This window comes from Aegilops tauschii, chromosome 1 (genome assembly GCF_002575655.3).
Source record: "Aegilops tauschii subsp. strangulata cultivar AL8/78 chromosome 1, Aet v6.0, whole genome shotgun sequence".
NCBI classification, from domain to species: domain Eukaryota; kingdom Viridiplantae; phylum Streptophyta; class Magnoliopsida; order Poales; family Poaceae; genus Aegilops; species Aegilops tauschii.
This window is the reverse complement of record NC_053035.3, coordinates 122,212,481-122,218,480: the sequence shown is the minus strand read 5'-3', so window position 1 is coordinate 122,218,480 and position 6,000 is coordinate 122,212,481.

Below are 6,000 nucleotides of genomic sequence, written 5' to 3'. Positions count from 1 at the left end.
ACCTTCTTATTCACCACCAAAGGAAAATTGAGTTTCGGGTATGGGCACTCCCCTTGGCTTCTGCCAAGCTTGGGGGAGGTGCCCTGGTATAGTATCATCCCCACTATCTTTTTGCCTTTAGTTATCTTAGTTCGGTCTTTTGCTTTAGATGAATAAAAGTTTACTTTGATCCTTTCTTTTCGAGAGTTTGCTTAGTGATCCATCCTTGTAATTGTGTGCAAGATATATAATAAAGTTTAGTTTGAGTTTTTGCTTTCTTTACTTTCTTTTCCAATAAAAGGAAAAGATATAAATAAAAAGAAAGGAAATAAATCAAGAAGATCATATACTAATCTTATGGTAGGTGATGGCAACCATAAGGAAAAGTATAAGCAGAAAATTTTATTAGAGATTGAGAAACATAGCATTAGTCAATGATGCAACTCATGAAAGAATTAATAAGGGAAGAGAAGATTCACATATAAATGTACTATCCTAGAAATCTTTTGTGATTGTGAGCCCCCATCAAAATATTATATGCCAAAATTGTTGACGTTGGACAAGGAAGACAACTTAATGATTTATGTTTGTTCATCTTCACATAGAAGTCATATTGTCGTAGATCCTTTAACGTGTGGTGCTTTCCCCCTATCTTTGCTAGCCAAAAATTCCGCTCTAAATAGAGATACTACTTTTGCATCCAAAAACCCTTAAACCCAAATCTTATTTTCAACTGTCCACCATACCTACCTAGGGATTGAGCAAGATCCCACAAGTAAGTTGTCATCGGTGCAAAAACGCAATAAAAATTGCTTCTAAATGTGTGAGATCATTTAGTGTAAGAGAAAATTGAGCATTGCACAAACTTGTGATGGTGAAGAATAAAAGCGACATACTGCATATTAAAGGTCGCTATCACAAGGGGCAATGCAGCGTGACGTTCTTTTGCACTAAGGGGTTGAGCATACAAAGAAATAAGTGCATGGCAACCTCTGCTTCCCTCTGCGAAGGGCATATCTTTTACTTTTATGTATTTACTTTTATGCAAAGAGTCAAAGTTTTCTTTCTATTCCTTTTTATTTTCTCCTTTGGCAAGCATCATGTGGTGAGGAAAGATCTAGGCACATATGTCCAGTTGAATATGGGTAGCATGAGTTATTATTGTTGACATCACCCTTGAGGTGAATACGTTGGGAGACGAAACTATAAGCCCCTATCTTTCTATGTGCCCGGTTGAAACGTTTTGCTCATGTGTATGCGGTGAGTGTTAGCAATCATAGAAGACTATATGATGGTTGAGTATGTGGACTTTCCTAGAGGCTCCGATACGTGACCCTTCCTGAAAAGATGATGAATCGTAGTTGCACAGTTGACTGAGAATATAGTTTGTTGGTTTTTAATAGAGTTTTGCTTTATACTTCGATTGTGTGATGAACTGTTACTTATTCATGAGAATTCTATGATAAAAGCTCTATGATAAGAGTCTTATGTTTAAGTTTGTTGTTGTTATAATAATGAACATGATGCTTCTATGTCTGTATTTTGTTTTTATCGACACCTCTCTCTCTAAGCATGTGGACATGTTTTTCGATTTCGGTTTTCGCTTGAGGACAAGCGAGGTCTAAGCTTGGGGGAGTTGATACCCCATTTTGCATCATGTTTTCCTACTGTTATTTATGATGTTTTTATCCATAATAATTATTTTTTGAGTAATTTTAATGCATTTTCTCTCATAATATGCAAGGTACACACAAAGAGGGAGAATTCTGGTAGCTGGAAATCTGGACCCGAAAAAGCTACATCAGGCTACCTATTATGCACAATTTCAAACAAGCTAAAACTTCACGGAGAATTTTTTATCAAATATATGATGAATATTGGAGCAAATAACTACCAGAGGTGGCCTACCAGGTGGGCACAACCCACCTGGGCGGGCCAGGGAGCCCACGCGCGCCCTATTGGGTTGTGCTCACCCAGGCCCACCTCCGGTGCCCATCTTCTGGTATATAGGTCATTTTGACCTAGAAAAAATATGGATAGGACTTTCGGGATGGAGCGCCGCCGTCTCGAGGCGGAACTTGGGCAGGAGCACTTTTGCCCTCCGGCAGAGCGATTCCGCCGGGGGAACTTCCCTCCCGGAGGGGGAAATCATCGTCATCATCATCACCAACAACTCTCCCATATTGGGGAGGGCAATCTCCATCAACATCTTCAACATCACCATCTCATCTCAAACCCTAGTTCATCTCCTGTGTTCAATCTTGTTACCGGAACTATAGATTGGTGCTTGTGGGTGACTAGTAGTGTTGATTACATCTTGTAGTTGATTACTATATGGTTTATTTGGTGGAAGATTATATGTTCAGATCCAATATTCTATCTAATACCCCTCTGATCTTGAGCATGATTATCATTTGTGAGTAGTTACTTTTGTTCTTAAGGTCATGGGAGAAATCATGTTGCAAGTAATCATGTGAACTTGATATGTGTTCGATATTTTGATAGTATGTATGTTGTGATTCCCTAAGTGGGTTCATCTGAACGTCGACTACATGACACTTCACCATATTTGGGCCTAAGGGAATGCATTGTGGATTAGCAATTAGATGATGGGTTGCGAGAGTGACAGAAGCTTAAACCCCAGTTGATGCGCTATTCCGTAAGGGACAGATTGGATCCAAAAGTTTAATGCTATGGTTAGAATTTATTCTTAATACTTTTCTCGTAGTTGCGGATGCTTGCAGGAGGGTTAAGCATAAGTAGGAGGTTTGTTCAAGTAAGAACAACACCTAAGCACCGGTCCACCCACATATCAAAGTAGCGAACCAAGTCGAACCAACATGGTCAAAGTGACTAGATGAAATTCCCGTGTACCCTCAAGAACGCTTTGCTTATTATAAGAGACCATTTTGTCCTGTGCTTTGCCTCAAAAGGATTGGGCTACTTTGCTACACTTTTGTTACTACTATCGTTACTTGCTCATTACAAATTATCTTGCTATCAAACTACTCTGCTACTTACAATTTCAGCACTTGCAGACATTACCTTGCTGAAAACCACTTGTCATTTCCTTCTGCTTCTCGTTGGGTTTGACATCTTACTTATCAAAATGAGCTACAATTGATCCCCTATACTTGTGGGTCATCGTAGTGTTGCTTGGTTCTCCTACTGGTTCGATAACCTTGGTCTCATCACTGAGGGATATACCTACCGTCGATGTGCTGCATCATCCCTTCCTCTTTGGGGAAAAACCGACGTAGTCTAGCAGACATCAAAAGAAATTTCTAGCGCCGTTACCGGGAAGGATCATCAACATCTACCAGGTTCCTAATCAGAAATCTCATCTCCTCACAATTTACATTATTTGCCATTTGCCTCTCGTTTTCCTCTCCCCCAATTCACAAAAATTTGTCATTTTATTCGCCCTCTTTTTCGTTCGCCGTTTTCTTGCTTTCTAGTCCTGATGCCTAGCGTTTCTACTCCTCCTTTGTCACCAGATTTTGAAGTTCTATACTTCAAGCAAAGACAAGGAGAAAATTTGAAAGATGCCTGGTATAGGCTTATGGAATCCTATCGTATTTGCAATTTAAAGGGGGGCGCTAAGATCTTGCTTCGTAACTTTTATATAGGATTGGCTTTGCATCATAGACAACTCCTAGATTTTGCCGCTAAAGGGAATTTTATCGAGCTTGATGCTAATGCTGCCTATGAAATTTTAGAAAGAAATCTGGGGGTTCCACCTCAAAATAAGGGGTTTTCTTTCACCCCGGAAGGAGTTCAAAGGTTGGACAATCTTGGTGATTTGCATAAACATATGGTTGAATTACAAAAGTACAACGAACCCCTCAAACATCTCAATGGTAGTATCAATCGCATGAACACCTTAATTTCTCCCTGCAACAAGCGATTGGATATTTTGGATCTAAAGATGGTTTCTTTTCCTGAGAATTTAGGGGAGTTCAAAGAAAACAGAATCTGTCAAAAACAGAACAGTCTATACCAGGCAAACATTATATCTATTGTTTTCTTTGCGTTGTGTTCTTGTTTTGATGATTCTATGGTTTTCTTTGAGGAGTTTTTGCCATAGGAAAGTTGGAATACAATAGATATAATGCAAGAATAAAATATGAATGGGTTGCAACAGTACTTACAGTAGTGATTTGCTTTCTTATACTAACAGATCTCATGAAGGTTTTGTTGAGTTTTGTGTGATTGAAGTTTTCAAGTTTTGGGTGATGTTACGATGGATGAAGGAATAAGGAGCAAGAAGAGCCTAAGCTTGGGGATGCCCATGGCCTCCCAAGCTATTATCCAAAGAGAAGCAAGCAACTAAGCTTGGGGATGCCCCGAGTGGCATCCCCTCTTTCTTCTAACGACCATCGGTATTTTACTCGAAGCTATATTTTTATTCATCACGTACTATGAGTTTTGCTTGGAGCTTCTTGTATGATATGAGTCTTTGCTTGTTTTGCTTTTTGTTTTAAGTCTTTATTCCTTGCTGGACACACCTATTTGAGAGAACCAAAATTATGCCATGACTTGTTAGATTGCTCTCTATACTTCACTTAAATTTTTATGAGCTATGGAATTGCTCTAGTGCTTCGCTTATATATTTTTGAGCACGATGTGCTTTAGTATTTTTGAAGAAATGCTCTCTTGCTTCACTTAGATTTATTTGAGAGTTAGTAAAATTTTCAAGAAGTTCTCTCTTGCTTCACTTAAATTAATTTGAGAGAAAGAAAAATTATGCTCATGATCTTCACTTATATTTGTTTGAGCTTATCAAAAGCAACACATGAAAATTAGTTCCAAAGTGATAGATATCCAAGAAGGATATAATAAAAACTTTTATGAAGATCATTGGACAAAATAAACTTGATTCTTAGTAATAGTTTTGAGATATGATGATGTGATATATGAGTCATGTTGATGAGTAATTATGCTTTAGTAAGAATATTGGTGTTAAGGTTTGTGATTCCCTATGCAAGCACGAAAGCCAATAGTTGTGCAATGAAATTACATCCTACTTGTGGTGCATTATTCAGTGTTAATTATGCTTAATGCTCGCTTATGAGATTATTCGTTTCTTGGTTGGTCGCTTCTCAATCTTTTTCTAGCCTTCATTTTGCACTAAGTATGATCAGTACTTGTGCATCCAAAATCCTTTAAACCAGTTTTGCCACATGAATCCACTATACCTACCTATACGCGGTATTCTTTTGCCGTTCTAAGCAAATTTGTATGTGCCATCTCTAATTTTCAAAATAAATTTCTCTTTTTTGTGCTCGTACCGCTCGCGAGGCGGTGAGGGGTGGTCAATATTTTCCATGCTAGATGTGTTATTCTCATGACAAGTGTTTATTCACTTGTCATTGCACGAGAGTAAGGCAAAGGTATTAGGGATGCCCAGTCCCGAAATGAAAAATGAATTTATTTTATGTTGTCAAATAATAAATTCCTTGGAAACTGATGGTATGGAGGGCACCCGCGGATACGGTTAGCCATGGAAAGTGAAAGTATGGTTAAAAAGGAATAAACTTTATTTTATGTTTGGGAACCGCCTATGATATTTCTAGCATGGAAAGTGTTTTGAGCTCTAAGTCATTTTTGTTGGTGGGAAAAGTATGCCTCCCAAAATGTTTTTATCTCTCAATTTTTGCTTTGAGCTCTGGCACCTCTACAAATCCCTACTTCCCTCTGTGATGGGCCTTTCTTTTACTTTATGCAATTTTAATTTTTGTTTAAGTCTCCATCTTCTCTTATAAAGCACCAACTAGGGGGCACTATGATCATACTTGAGCAATGGGTGTAGCTAATATGCGAGTGTGTTTCATGAATGGATTAATGATTGAGCATGATGAGCTAAGGATAACTTAATTCAGTGTTGATATTTTGAAAGACATGGTTGCTTGTTGTAATGCTTGAGTATTTAAGTCTCATGTCAAAACTAGACTATTGCTTTGAACCATATAAAAGTCCAAATGTCCATGCTATGAAGATAAGAATATGAGATGACATGTT